A 15,934-nucleotide genomic window follows, 5' to 3' on the forward strand; every position below is an offset into this window, starting at 1 on the left:
CCAGGTCTGACAGACCTAACTGAGAGCTGTCATCCTCTGCCTACCTTATAACACCCATTTCTAGCTTGTGCTCCGAATCACATGCGCACACATATTGTGCATGCACAAATATTTGACTACCATTGGCTTCTACTTGCAGGTTGTCATAAAATTTACAAATACACAGTAGAATTCCCTTTAATAGGAAGCCAGAGCATTTCTGTGTGAATTTGTGGAGTGAAATGACTGCACTCCCTGTTTTATAGAGACTCTAATGCTCCTCTAGTAAAAACAAAGTACCGGCGCTCATCACCAGAAGCACATCTCCCAAAAAATGGGACAGATGCAGTGACGGATAAAGGGAGTATATTTAGACCCTGAGTCCTTGCCCTTTGTGTCTTCCTGATTTGTTCTAATGTGGGAGCCTAATCCAGGAAAAGCAGATTAAAAATGTATTAAATTCCTTAAAATTGCAGAATTTTTTTAATACCACATTTGCAGTGGAAATGCAACTGAAGCAGCTTAAACAACATAAACCTCCCGAACGTCGTCTCCGCAGCAATGAAAGAGGGAGCCGAGATATGCAAGCAAAATGAGTCACGTAAATTATGTTTTTGAAAAATGCATTGTTACACTGATGATGTGTATTTGTAAAACAGCAAGAAGAAAACGCTCACCCAACCAGTCAGAGCAAACCAAGAGTTAGTGACTGCAGATTGCTGACACGTGCTATATGTGCGTGTATGTAATTGATTGTGCACTGTGACCCAAATAGTTGCATGAAAAAAGTGAGAATTTTTTTTAAATTTTTTTTTTACATTACTTATGTTACTTCACTAAATCAATATAATATCACTTTGCAATTTCCACAGTGCTTCGCTGCATACAGATTTTTTTTCTTTCTGTCTCATAAAAACCCTCAAGTGGATTAGCTCCAAATGAGAACATGGAAGTGGGCAGGAAGAACAATTCAGCTGAGTTTCTGCCTTACAGGCCTCCTGCGCGTAGTCTAAATCACTTTTTGCTTTAATAGCTTTTCAAGACAAGAAAAAAAAAGAAAGAAAGAAACTAAGCTCCACAATGACATAATAAATCAGCCAAGTTAAAGAATGAAAATTGCAAATAACCTAAATGGCATTTACATTACTCCCAGGGAGACTGGGTGGATATAACCAGTCGAAACAAAGGCTGCGTATAACACTACAGTCAGTGCTCGCCTCTGTACACCTGACCTACCGAGTGTCCTCTCAATGACAATATGGCCGCCCCCACAGGCTGTAGCTCAGCCGCCATTATGACACAATGCACCCATCTGCCCTTCAAACCAACCCAGCAGCATGAAGCTGGCCAGTGTGTGTCCATGCACGCGTGTGTCCCATCTGCCCTTTCAGCCAGGCAAGCAGCATGAAGCCGACCTCTGACCCTTAGGATTATGGTTCCACCATGTGCCAGTGAGCAGGGTGATGAGATTGACCTATGTGGGCTGCTGCTACTGCTGTGTGTGAGTGCATATTAGTGACAGATGACAACGGGCATGATCCACTGGCCAACACACAAACACACATATACACACACAAGCAAGTGAAATACCGCTTGCACTGGTCACTTTTTGGATCCATAAATCAGTGTCTCTGCGTTGTAAGAGCATGTTGGTAAATTTGATGAACTGAAGAGTGAGTGGCTTTCAATCATTTACATGCGTGTCCCACAGCGTGTGCGTGTACATACATACGTTTACACAAGTGTCTCTATAGCGAGTGATCTAATGCCGGTCTGAGGACAAGCAGACATCCTAAGCTCTGACACAACCAATCATGGCAAAGCCAGCGTGATCGTCTTGGCAACCCCTGTCACCACATAGTTTATCCGGAGCTTCCTCCAATCAGGGAGCACCACAGCCTTTCCAAGCCCCTCCCACAGGGCTCGGGGAGGTGGTGCCAGCCGATGCTGCAGAGGCTCCTCCATGAGCGGATGCTCTAATCTGGATCCAGTGTGGAGAGGATCACTAATCCCAGATTATGGCTCTTTGGGATTAAGAGATGCTGATGCACAGGTTTGCACTCACCTCCAATCCCCAAACCTCTCAATCTGGCTCTCTGCTCCGAGCCTCAAACCTCAGTCAGAGGCATCTACTAAAGCCCAAGCTGTGGTAACAGTGCCGGTGCCTGAAATGAGATGTCTTGTTAAAGGTGTTGACATGTTGATCTGAACGATTCAGAGCACACCTGCTGTCGGGCTTTAGCCGTTTCTCAGCCATTTGATGTTATAGTAGAAGTGTGCAGAATGATTTGTGGCACGCTGATGCTCAGAGCTGTTGGCGCACCGAAGGCGGTGGGTTAGTGGAAATGAAAGTTTCTCTCTAGTTGCCACTATCTCGCTGAGCGCAAGTGACAGGGACAACAGGGAGAGTGGCAAACAAAGCAAAGCAGACATTCCACCTCTGAGGGATAGCAAATCACCACGCTGATACCTACTGCATGTCATACAGAATAAAAGTGGGGACAACACAGGCGGGAGCTCAAGCGAGACGAACATGGAACTTCATGAAAATGTTTTGCCAAACTCTCTTCCCCTCATAGGAAATTCCATCTCTGCTGACAGCTTTTCTCAAAAGCGATATTTCGCCACTGAAAAGTGCACTTGAGTGAACAAACGAAGGGGAAATCAGAGACACCGAGCCTGCAGTTCAGAGGAAGTACATGTGTGCGAAGGAGAATTCCCTCAGCCCGCAGAGTTTGATTTATAAGTGACAATCTACAAGATTTAAGCCTCTACAATATGAGTTCGCCACGTGGCGGTATTATTTCAGCACACAGAGAAAAATCAAGCAATAGAGATCGGTAACGAAGAGGGGCGGTGGGAGAGGGAGGGGGATAGAAAAATGGTGGCAGTGGGAGAAATAACTGCTCAAATATTGTCCATTACAATAATTCATACATCACACGGTGATGTGTAAATTAGGACCTCAGAGTCAACATGGGCACAAATAATTAAGTTGAAATATTAATGATGAAATATCCTCACAAGTGTGCGGCTCATGATCAATTTGGGGTTAATGAGTCGTTTATCTCCGTCCAATCCCTGCTCGTCTTCCTGCCAGTGCCTGCTGCGGGGGGAAATCTACATAACAGGGTCCTGCATGTAGTGTGGATAAATGTGCAAATGATCCCATAAACAAAATCAATTTATCCTGCTCAGGGTTTTTTTTTCATGGTTGAGAAAGGGGATACAGTAAGTGCAGAAAAGAAAGCCACATTCGAGAGCCGGTGCAGCTACACTGTCAATACTTCTTCTGCTCTGTTTCAGGGTGCTGTCAGCAAAACTCAGACTGAAAACCTGCAGATTTCACAGTTTCCTCTCTTCTTCTTCTCTGTCCTTACTTCCTGAAGAGTCCAGCCTTTTTCACATTGTCCAAAAAGCAGTGAATAGGAGAATTAAATATTGGCCGCTTGTTCTTATTAGTTGATCAGCTATCTCTATGCTGACTCAGTAAGCGATCTGTGGTTGTTCAGGCCTGTATGGGAGCATTTTTGTTTGTTTGCGTGACATGACGCCTCTTTACACAGGGCAGCAGTTGCATCTCTACGTCTTTCTCTCTTTTAGTTATAAGGACCTTCCCTCTGTTCTGAAGCTGATTAGTTTTGACCTGAGCAACCTAGTGCTGCTATATCCAATCAGCCTAATCACTCAAACTCTTGCCTTCCCCCACCTTCTTTACCCTAATGGGCTTTCCCTGCTCTGGTGACTTAGCACTTAAGAGGTGGGGCGGTGGAGGGGTGGGGGTGGGTGGTTATTACTCCAGGAAAACCCTGTTAAAACTTCTTAACAGAGCCAATGCTGTCCTTCATTTTACAAACAGCTCAGGTACTTAAGGAAAAAATAACCAGCGTCTTCCATCGTCACCCATATTTACTCCTGTGAGTGGTGGCTAACCCAGTTGCCAGTATGCTTTTGTATGAATTTGCATCACCTCCCAAAGGGCAAGCAAATTAATGAATATTCACACTTAATCTATAGCCCACGGCAGCCATGCATTATTCATGAGCTGTTGCTGTTTTTGTGGTAGCACGCACACATCTCAGATTTGTCATCGCAAATCATAATTTCATTTTCTCCTGACTTCGATGTGTGCCACGTGCAAGCGATGGCTGCACTTGCTAAAGGCACGCGACGTCTCACCGCAGGTTTTAATCTCACAATTAATGTGAAACCACGTCCTCAACGAAGAGATTCACGCTCCCAAATGCTAACGACGACATTCCTAATCTCAGATTCTCCGATTCTCACAGGGGTTTTCACGTCAGAGAGGATTCAGGCTGTCACTAAGCTGCAGAGGACTCAGAGCAGCAGCGGTAAAGACATCAGCGAGACAGGTGCCATCTTGAATTATGGCAGTCTGTCAACATGCAAACAAGACTTGGAGTCCTGATGTGGTACGTATGTTTACAGCACCAAAACTCACAGTGCCCAAATGCATACGTCCTTAAAAGTAGAACTCAGAGAACCGATCAGTCACTAGACTACCGACTAACTCGGCAGCAAAAATCAGAATAAGGTAACAGCGTTGACACCCCATTGTCCAACCCAGCAAAGAGGACGTCTAAAAGGTTTCCGTATGAAGGAAGGAGAAAGTGTGGTGACAGTTTAAAAGCCTTTCCTGACACTCAGCAAAATGGGCCAACCTTCTTCCACACAATTGCACCTGCAAGTCAAATTGTATTAGTGATGCACAATGTTTTTCACAATGGGAAAAAAAAGAGTCACAATAGAGCTCAAATGTGGTGCATCGAACTGAGTCAGTGTTGGGAGGGCGTTTCTCTTGTAAAGGGTGGAAAAAGAAATGCAGGATTATCTTTCACAACAAAATAAAATCACTACAAAAACTACAACTTCAGGCAAAAACACAGAAATTGCTCACAGGGAGAAAATTATTAATCAACCAATTAAATATACACTTGGAGAAAAGCGCAGCCTGTACATTTTAGCACCTTTGTCAGTGGTGCAATCAAAATATTCTCTCTGCAGTCACTCACATGTATGCTCCCTTAAAAAAAAATCATGAGTTACCTCTTTGTTCTTGAAACAAGTTCCTGACTACCAAATTGTTTTATTAAGAGAAAGTATATATATATATATGTGTTATGCTCAGTAAAATAATTGCACTGCTTTTTGGTTAAACATGAATATTCAAAATCCTTGAATTTGCTGTGAGAAAATAATTAGGAGTTTATTAGCATTTGTTTATTTGTCCATGCATAAAACCTCCTAATGAGAGTGTATTAACAAGCCCTCGACTCTAGGGAGGTAAATTCTCAGTGTTAAGAAGGTCTTCCGTGTTTGGAAAATGCTATGCTGCAAAAAGAAGGGGGGGGGGGGAAATAAATAAATAAAAATAGAAAACTGATTAGCCTGTGAACAGCTAAATTAACCTCACACGTCTAAAGCGGTGACATGTCCTCAGCCAACCTCCGCTAGCAGGATTTGCTCTCCATGCATTGAAACGTAAAGAGGAGGAAAATACCAACTCAGGGTAATTATAACACATACAGTGACTTGACATTTAGGGCACAGTGTAGAGAGGGGAGATAGTTGGCCTTATCAGAAGCTATAATGAAAGGTCAATGGCCTCCTCAGTGTTTACCTCCAATCATGTGGTCTGAAGAAGCTTCTTCAGTCTCTATTGAAAGAGCACCGGTGTGGTTAGGAGATACAGCATTTCTGACTGCAGGTGAAACCAAAAATGACACCAGCTCATTCTTTTTCTGGACTCTCTGCGTTTTGACATTTTACTATAAAAAAAGTGATTTCTTTTTTCAATTTCATAGGACTTTATAATAAAATATAGGATGGAATAATATAAAATAGAACTGTCACACTCCCACAAAAGCACCCTCTAAGAAATTAAATGTATATATTGCACTACTCCCATTCATCCTGTGCTGTGCCTACACTCTGGTTATGTGAAAACTGAGCAAAGTGTATTTCTTTCACTCTCTCTCTCTCTCTCCCTGTGCCTTTTTGGTTCAGTCTCCGTCAGTGGAAGGAAAAAGCTGCATTGATAAATAGGTCAGAGAGCTTTTCCACCCCCCAATGGTTTCAGGCCCAGCTTGGCAAATTGAACATAATTAAGGCCCAAGGCAAAGGTTGCACTTTCCTTGAAATAGCGAGAGGAGTGGTGCAGAAGTTAGCTTGCTACAGGAGGAAACACGCTGCCATGCATGTTCAGTACACCATGCCTGGGCACCGAGGATCCACAGAGCTGCAGCCGTAAGCAGGAGGAAGAGGAGGGGTTGGAGAGAGAGAGGATGGCAGCCATTACAGAGCCAGGAAAACTCTCCTCACATGTCTCTCTCTAGCACACATGCAGCTTTTGATGCTTCTTTATTTCTATCACATTGATAAACAAACATTGGAGGAATATTAGGTGGTTTTGTTCTCTTGCAAAGAGTTAGATAAATAGATTGATGCTCTCTAATAGATAAATAATATAGCTGCTGGGCAGTAAGTCTGGCTCTGTCCAAAGGTACAATAAAGGGCTTTGGATCACCTCTAAAGCTCACAAATATATGTTATATGTTTTAAATAATTAAAAAAAAAATGCAAAGATATAGAACCAAGAAGGTATTTTTTAAACTAGATTTTGTTTTAGACTCATTAATGTAGTATTTATTGAAGTAGAAGCTGGATCTTTGCCTGTAGACTTTACATATGTCAGGTTATCCGAGTGTGACAGAGCATAGCTCTCAGAAAAAAGAGAAACAGCACACTGACACACTCACAGTATCACTACACCTGTTCCCTTTTTTCTTTCCTCATCTTTTCTTGCAGCTATGATTTACTGATTGGTTTGAAAAACAAAACATTCACTGATTATATAATTAATGTGAGGGCTTCTGCATCCAGTCCCCTGTGTATTCCTCACTGGTTGCTGGGTGGTTACTGGATCTCACCAGGTAAAATTGGATGCAAAAATGGTGTTACGGCTCTTTATGATAGCTTTGGTCACTAATTAGTGACTGTGACTCACTAACTAACCCCAGATCTGTGATGAAACTTGAAAAACAAACCGAAAACAGAGATTTTTTGCCTTCAAAGTAAAAAATTTTGTTGTTTCATCCTGAGACCAACGTGTTGTAAAAGTGCAACTTTTACTTTGAAGGGAAACCGTCGCCAGTTCTGGTAGTTGGTGAGAGTCTGGAAATAAGCCTGCATCCATGCAAAGTAATGGCAACTGTGCCAACCTACAGAGGGTCACTTTTGCACTGACTGGACTCTTGGCCTGTGTGACCTTAAAGACACAATTAGGCCACAATGTCCCAGAAACAATCTAAAACAAAAGGAAAGTTCAATCAATCAATCAAGGCTTCAAAATAGAGATGGTGGAGATGGCCATCATTTATCTACAGTTTATGGAAATGTGTTTCCTCAGCTGACCTTTGAGGGAAGCTATTAGTATAACTGACTAATGATAATGTTCATTAATCTCAGAATTCTGACTTTTTCTCCGAAATCTGGAACAACAAAAAAAGAGAAAATCCTAAAAACCTTGTTTTTTTGTTTTGCTTTGGGGTTTTTTCAGTGGCCCTAATCCTCTTCCAGCTCATGTACATCTATTCCTGGAATATTTATTGGGTTTACTCTGTGACTTCCAGGAGAAATGGTTCATCGCAAAAAATATTTATTTGTCTTTTTTTAAAATATTGATTAATCTTAATCTCAAAAATTCAAAATCAAAATGTTAATTAATACCTTTTTCAAATTTTGGACAGTGCTTTGGAAAGGACTTTTCACACAACAAGCCACATTCACAGACATACAGGATTTTAAATCCTTCCTAATCACACACACACTAATAGGTGCAACAGAAACTGGTACTTAGAGAGCACTTTTGTACTCTGTTTGAGCCTTCGAGGTTACTACAAGCCACACTCGCCTTTTTCTATGACTAATCGTGTTTAACCCAACACTCGTAGATACATTGGGGTAACTTTCAGTGTTGGATTCAGTGTCTCACCTCCTGCCCAAGAATACTTAGATTGGTTCCCCGAGTCTGCATGTCAGACCCCCCAAAAAACCAAAATTAACCCTCCTTCGAGCCGGATTCGAACCAGCGACCTAAGGATTTCTAGGAACCCACTACAGTCCTCCGCTCTACCAACTGAGCTATCGAAGGCGACGATGGGCTGTTAGGCGTCTCTCACTCAAGAATACAACATGCAGGCCAGAGGAATTTCCATCCTTTATGATAAGTTAAGCTATGTTAGCTTAGCACAAAGGCTGGAAATTCCTGAATTGAGCTGAACAATGTTAGCTTAGCTTAGCTAAGTTTGTTTACTGCACATGCAGGTGAGTGGTGTTATTCTTCTTCACCTTTGTTACTATACAGACAGTTGGAACTTTTATAAAGGATGATTTTTTCCTGCCCCGCTTAGTGTGGGCTTAGTGTGCCATTATAATTCCCCACTCTTCACAGTGGTATCCTGAACAGTCTGGGATGCCGTTAGTGAGCTTGGATGCCAGGCTCCATTAGTGTCCCAGCATCCTCTGCTCCGAGGGCTTCGCCTCAGCAGGGAAGACACAGCAGAGCAGAACCACACAGGGACTGCACAGGTTAAAGATGAAGAGATCCAGGTCTGGGTGGAGGTCTGGTAAGGAAGGGCAGCTGTGTTAACTATCCCACTACATTGTCAGGCTGTACTGGTGAAAGCCAAATACAGCAGGTTGGCAGTGTATTAGGGATCATGCTCTTTACACCACAAAACCATAGCTATTAATGAGACCTCATGGAGAGCAAGGATTGTATGTGGCAGTATTTTTCCACCAAGGAGGGAGCTGAGGTGGAGGAATATTTTTAGTGCTGTTCGTCTGTCGGTAAGATTCCTCAAAAACTTCCAGTCTAAAATTCATAAAACTTGGTGAATAGGAAGACCAGAGAGGAAAGAGTACATCCAATCTGGGTGCAGATCCCAATCACTTTCTTTAGCACAACATCATTTATAACAACACGACGGTGTTTGAGGAGCTACACCCATGAAATCAGCAGTTACAAGATGAAATACATTTTTATGGAAAAAATTAACCAGTAGTATGAAAGGAAACATGTTTGACATGCACAGCATTTGACAGTGCACACAACAAATGATGCAAAAGTGGGGAAGATTGTAGCAATTCAAGTAAAAGGCTATAATTTAAGGCTAAAAGCTGCTGTAATGTGCATCAGCAAAACGCTAACACTGAATATTAGAAGATGATTGAACAGGCTTTTCTTTTCCACAACTGATGTTTGCAGGAGAGGGAGTTTTAACTAATAAAACTCCACCATGGCTTTTATTGTGTGCAGTCATTGTCAAAAATAATTACATAAAAATTTAAAAAGATCTTGTGGCTTAAGCTGATGGTTTTGACTTGATTTAAATTATTCACACTTAGCATTTTCCTAAAGAGCACCATGAGCGACGCTAGTAACCGCAACTGAATGTTGCTTTTTCCAGGCAGAATTTGTACTTTGCCTATTGCATCTATTGCAAAAATGTTATTTAAAAAAAAAAATATTAACATACATTTTTTTAGATATCAGATTTTAACGCTTCGGGAAATACACCTGCCTATTTCTGAAATTGATGTGCAGCAGCATCACACCAGGCCTCCTCTGCCTTCCATCCCCCACCACAGACACCGAGTGCTAGTGGACGCCATATGGCGAAAGATTTACCATGGTGACACGGACACGAGGCTCTAACTCAAACCTCCATCAGAATGTCAAGGAATGTCAGAGGGAAGGAAGGAGATGGAGAAAGGAGGTATGGTAGCACTGTTCCCTCAGCACAATCGATTCAGCTGGCCTGAACAGTCCCAGTCCCTTCAGCCTCATAAGACTAATGGCGGAAAATCACAACCTGGGGGGTTTGATCCTCTAAAGGGCCTCTGAGACCTTATTAATATGCAGCTTTATTTATTTATTTGATTTTTTTTCTTTTTTGAGGAACAGACATCCTCTGCAATGTTTGTCTCGTACACTCATTTTTACACGTATAAACAAAAACATTTGAAGCATGTGGATGAAGTATCAGCCGCTCGCTGAGCACAGCGCGGGAAGGCACAAAGACACGCGTGCACACGCTGCAGCCACGCACGCACGCCGCGAATCCCTCGTAAAGGAAGCAGAAGCCATAAAAATATTCAGCTGATTGCTCCCTGACTACGCAGTCAAAGTAAGAAAACCCGACAGGTACTATCTCCCCGCTCTGCGTGGTACATCTGAATGTGCTGTGCAGGCATTTTCGCCATCTCGGTTCTCTAGGTACAGCTTCCCCTCCCCCCGCCATCTCCATCATACTGTATCCTCATGCACACAGCAGGCTCCCCTCCCCCAGCCCGCCTTCACCATCCCCTGGGAAGATGGAGCAACCAGAGAGAAATTAATTGAAATCTAAACCGCGATGCAGGATTAACTAAGTAGGTGAATTCTAGTTGTCACATAATCAGGGCTAGTGTACTGTTTGACTTTCATCAAATGGGGCTGACTGAAACAGCGACCGGGGATAATGACAGGGAAAAAGGAGCCAGCTGCTGTGCCCCCCTCCCCCTCTTTCTCTCTCTCTCCATCCCATCCCTTCCCCCCTCTCCTCAGCATCTCTCCCTCCTGCCTCCTACCCTCAGATGTAAATTTGGGTCCTTCCTATGGCTGACGAGATGTTGGTGTATGGAGGAGATCCCAGCAGGGGCAAAACTGAAAAATTCTGCTATCACATACTCTGACCTCCCTGCCTTCCACATACACAGATCTGATATGGAGACAGATAAGCAGCATTAACAAACAGCTGCAGGATCTTCATCTGTCTTTATCATGACTGTGTGCCACTAGTGAAGGAAATACTTTATCACATACAAGCGAGTGTACTATGTCGTGCACGCTGGCAACGATCTGACTAAGGAGCTCGAATTATCGCACACTTACAAAAAAAGACAAATCACGTCGATATCGTCTTCCGTAAGCAGCTATGTGTCATTATACATATCATGTAAAGCAACTGTGGTATTTGCTGTACCAGCACTTGAAAAATGCACTCTGTCATTTCCACCCAACTACTGTAAACGCACCGTGGTATTTGGCTTTCTTCTGAGACAACAGAGGATGAAATGTTAAAGTAAAGTGGGTCAAACAGCACGCAGCTCTGATGAAGCATGACTTACTGCAAAAAAATGAGAGCATGTCAAAAGATTTCTATTTCTCTTTGAAGAGTGGTGTAGATAGGGCAACGCGATGCGCTGTGAAGAAAAGGCACTTGATTTATTTTGAATGCTGAAAATGTCCTCAGTTCAATCTTACATGGTGTTTTTTTGATCAGACGCTGATGCAAAATACAAATAAACTATGTATCTTGTTTAGCGTATAGCGCCAACATGCAGGGAAAACCATCAAGAAAAGTTGCCTTTCGGAGAATATTTATGTTGCAGATCATTTAAACTGCTTAAATTACACTTTTAATAATATGAATACTGCATTTGCCTTTTATTTAGCAATACCTGTACTAATCAAATGGAGTAAAGAGGCAACATTTTGGTGTTAGAATTGGCGCAGCTCTGCTGCTGCTGCTTCCAGCAATAAAATAATTTCTTTAGAATTTCACGCTGTTTAAAAATCAATATTGTAGCAAGTTGTCCGTGAATGTTTCTGTGTGTATATCTATGGTGTGGATAACAGTGGGTGTGGGCAGTACAGCAGAGCAAGCTGCCAGCTACCCAGTTGATAATATAGCTTGGGCTTATGCCCAGCAAGGTTGACCTCAGTCTGTTGGCTTGCGATGTCATTTACCACCTGCCACACATACACACACACATTATCACTTTCACTGCCTCAGTTCAACCTCTACACATCTTTGTTTCTCTACAAACACACACAGAAATATACAGGTCTGTCGTCTACATGCAGCTACAGGCAGCCGTGTGATGGACTAAAGTGTGCTCAACAAGTGTCAGCGTGAATATGTGAAGGTTCAAGAAAACGATCAACAAAGAAAAGAGAGGATGCAATGAAGTTCATCTTGTGAGAGGTTTGTAGTTTCCAAGAGCAAAGGCCACAGATACTAAAGAAAAAAGCGAGAGCGAGAGAGAGAATACAACACGCACCAAAACTGACACGTACCCGGGCTTGTGCACAAATTCAGACACTTCGACAGAGATGTGTGTCGCAGGCGTGCAGAGCAGCATACCTGGACAGATGGCAGGCAGTCATCCCGATGCACCTGCCATCAGCGTGCTGCCCGAGAGGCAGAACAGAACAGAAACTGTTTCATCTCTCTCTCTCTCTCTCATTCTCACACACACACACACACACATACACATGGTTGGATCTGTTTCTTCGATAAAGGCACGCCGCATGGATGCTGATGTGAGTATGGCTGTGCACCGTCGTCTGTTTTAAGTCATTTAACAAATAGAAGAGCAGAAGTTCTTATAAGCATCTGAACTAGCTGCACTAGCTTTAACAGTAATACAATATTTAAAATATATTAATATATAAAAACATACACTTGACTACAAGCAAGATTAATTCCCACAATATCACCTGTAATATTTCATTTAGCATCACTGATTAATCACAGAGCAAATTCAGGGAGCACACAGTTTGGTTTATTAGTACGAGCTTGAACTATGACACCTGGATTAATTTCATCCGATCTAATTAAGATCGATTTTTGTTCAGTCAAATGTTTTACTGTGGGACAGAGAAGAGGCTGCGGCTATCGCACGATTGCTGCAGTGTGCGTCTCTGCCCGGCGAAAACCTGCGAGCGACTCTGATGCTCTCCATTACAGAGAGGAGCGATGGATGGAGAGGCTAACAGACTACCAAAACCCACTGCTCCAGCCTAAATCACATTTCAAAGCATAGAGGAGTCTATTATAGGAAATTAGAAGGGCCTTGGATCTCAACAAGTCTATCCTTCAATTTTATTGAGTCTTCTCAGTAGCCCTCGGTGTGTTGTGTATACTTGTCAATAGCAATTCATCTACATGTGTTGTGTTGACAAACAGTGCCAAGCGTGTGTCTGCAGCTCAAAAGAGTGCATGTGTGTGAATGCACGCGCACACACTGGTCTCCTCAACCCCGCCTTTAGTAGCAGGAGAAATAAATGCATGAGGTAACAGTTTGAGGTCCAGGGTGACGTTCAGAGAATCTCATATTCAGTGGATTTTACTAAAATCCAAACACAAATTGAAACTAGTCACCGCCCACATGGAAAAGGAATAGAAAATTTTTACATTCCTTCCAATAATTTTTGTTTACAACTTTTATACATCTCCCAAGATGTATATGCCTCATATTTGGATAAAAAATGCCCCGTTTACATTTTTCTTAAACAGTATAACTACACAAATTCAGCATGAATCGAGTTGTACTGAAAAAATGTGAAAGGGGCCTCTTCTATAAGCAAATCACAGTATGAGATATCTACAAGTCTTGACATGCTATATATATAAAACAGGCATTTATGTCTACATTTGCAAGCTTTTGTCTATTTCCTTCTATTTTGGAGGAGCAAAGTTAAAAATATAGTAAAATAAAGCTGAAGCTTCTAAGCACTAGTAGGAAGTATGAGTCTCTGCTATCTAGGGATTGGTGCTATTAATGAATTAAACAATGAAACTTTGTTGTCCTTGCTATTCTACACCATAAATACTAGTCAGTTAAATACTATACCATTATTAATACTTTTTATAATATTATTAATATTAATATTATTATTAACACTATTTAACTGGTGGGTCTAAGATGAAACAACTGCCTGCCACTGGTTTGCAGCCCTGGTAAACAGGGACCTTCTCTTTCAGCGCCAGCACGCTGGGAAGTGGGACAGATGACATCAGCATTTTGATCTAGACAATAAAAATGAATAGTTGTATTTAAGCCTTGTTGTAATAAAAGGACACATAACTCAGCTGGAGCCTTGCATTAGCACACTGATCGGCGTCGCTACGAATCTTTAGGACAAAAAGGCTGCTGGTGGTAGCGTCGCTTGTCATACTCAACAAAAGTATTAGTGTCATTACTGACCACACATTGGCGAATCATGATGAGTTAATTTTCATATGCTGCTTTTGTCAGAAAAAATTACACAGAGTAATAAATTTACTGGACACTTTAATAAGCACACCTTGTCATCCGTGTTGACATGACAGCATCACACAGTTGCTGCAGATGTGTCGGTTGCACACCCACGATGTGAATCTCCCGTTTCACCACATCCCAAAGATGCTCTATTGGATTGAGATCTGGTGAGTGTGGAGGCCGTTTGAGAACAGCGAACTCATTGTCATGTTCAAGACACCAGTTTGAGATGATTTGAGTTTTGTGACATGGTGTGTTATCCTGCTGGAAGCAGCCATCAGAAGATGAGTACACTGTGGTCATAAAGGGATGGACATGGTCAGCAACAATACTCAGATAGACTGCAGTGTTTAAACAATGCTCAGAAAAGAAGAAATGATCCCCCACATCATTACACCACCACAAGTTGTTTACACCAAATTCTGACCTACTATCTGAATGTTGCAGCATCAGTATAGGCATCATTTTTCCACTTTTCTGTTTGCCAATTTTGGTGAGATTGTGTAACCTGTAGCCTCAGCATCCTTTGACAACTGGCAGGTGGCGCTTGGTGTGGTCTTCTGCTGCTGTAGCCCATCTGTTTTAAGGTTGATGTGTTGTGCATTCACAGATGCTCTTCTGCATATCTTGGTTGTAGCGAGTGGTCATTTGGCCATTCTCCTCTGACCTCTGCCATCACAGAGAGCTGATGCTTATTGGATATTTTCTCCTTTTCAGACCATTCTCTGTAAACCGTAGAGACGATTGTGCTGGAAAATCCCAGTAGCCGGCAGTTTCTTAAACTCGCCAACAAGCTCATCTGGCACCAACCGCCATCCTAATATGGTAAGTTAAGTACTTAAAGAGTAACTAATGAGTCAAATTGTTTTCCAGTTGTACTAAGAAAACTTTGCCTTCATCCAGAATGAATGAAGCTTACTGGATGTGTACTTTATTCAATTACTGCTACTTTCATCAAGACAAGTGGTAAAAAAAAGAATCATTTGAATCTTAAATCCAAACTCTGTGTAGTTTAAAAAAAAATCATTTTCTCAGCAGTTTATGGCTTTAATGAAAAAATATATAGGTAGGAATATCTTCATGCTGGCAGCTGTAAAAATTCCTAACCATCATCTTCATGTTTCCCCTCCAGCCTTCAGACCCCCTTCTAAATTTCCATCCACCTCCCACCTCCCTCCCATCCACACTCCCGCTGTCTGTCTGCTCCTGCAGAGAGCCACAGCTCACAATCCATGTGCATCATGTCAGATAATTTTGTGGCGGCGAATCAATAATGCAACCGTAAATTTCATTTAAATAAACATTAGTGGCCTACTTAATTAATGAAACCTCGTCTGCAATTTGTCAGTGTCAGGAGTGCTAACCCCTTTGATGTTGGTATGAATATTCTTTTTCAGAAAATGAGGCGCCCGCACGATTAGAGCTTATTGTGGCGTTAGCCTCTTCCTCACCGTCAGCGACGCTGCCTCAATTTGTGCAGGGCTTATCAAGAGTACACAGCATCACCAGATTAAAATCATTTACTGTGCAGAGGAGACAATGGGAGGCTGTAAAATGAGTGTGGGGAAACATCATGAAAAATAGTGGGGGGAATATCTAATGAATCTAATCTACATACAAGCAACTTGATCAAATGCTTGAGCAATTTCAGAGGCCATATATCAAACAGTACATGACATTAACATCGAATCAATATCTAGCAGGTCCACACCCATAAGCCGTAGCGCTGAGCGCTAATAACCGGCAGGGTTATGAGAGATAAATAAAAAGACAAATATAAACAGCCGACTATCGTTTTGTGAGACGAGCATCTGACCTGTCCTTGTCAGTGTGTGGAAAACAG

At 42.2% G+C, this 15,934-nt stretch overlaps 1 protein-coding gene and 1 non-coding gene across 4 annotated transcripts in view; both read right to left on the reverse strand.

Annotated features, from left to right (window-relative positions):
• The window catches only part of LOC102075991 (uncharacterized), a 95,257-nt gene that overhangs the window by 25,449 nt on the left and 53,874 nt on the right, over nucleotides 1–15,934 (reverse strand). The window lies entirely within an intron of this gene.
• Nucleotides 8,067–8,152, reverse strand: trnay-gua (transfer RNA tyrosine (anticodon GUA)). Its single transcript is given in 2 exon segments — nucleotides 8,067–8,102; nucleotides 8,116–8,152. It is a non-coding gene; the product is annotated as a tRNA-Tyr (tRNA).

Source organism: Oreochromis niloticus, linkage group LG9, assembly GCF_001858045.2.
Source record: "Oreochromis niloticus isolate F11D_XX linkage group LG9, O_niloticus_UMD_NMBU, whole genome shotgun sequence".
NCBI lineage: Eukaryota > Metazoa > Chordata > Actinopteri > Cichliformes > Cichlidae > Oreochromis > Oreochromis niloticus.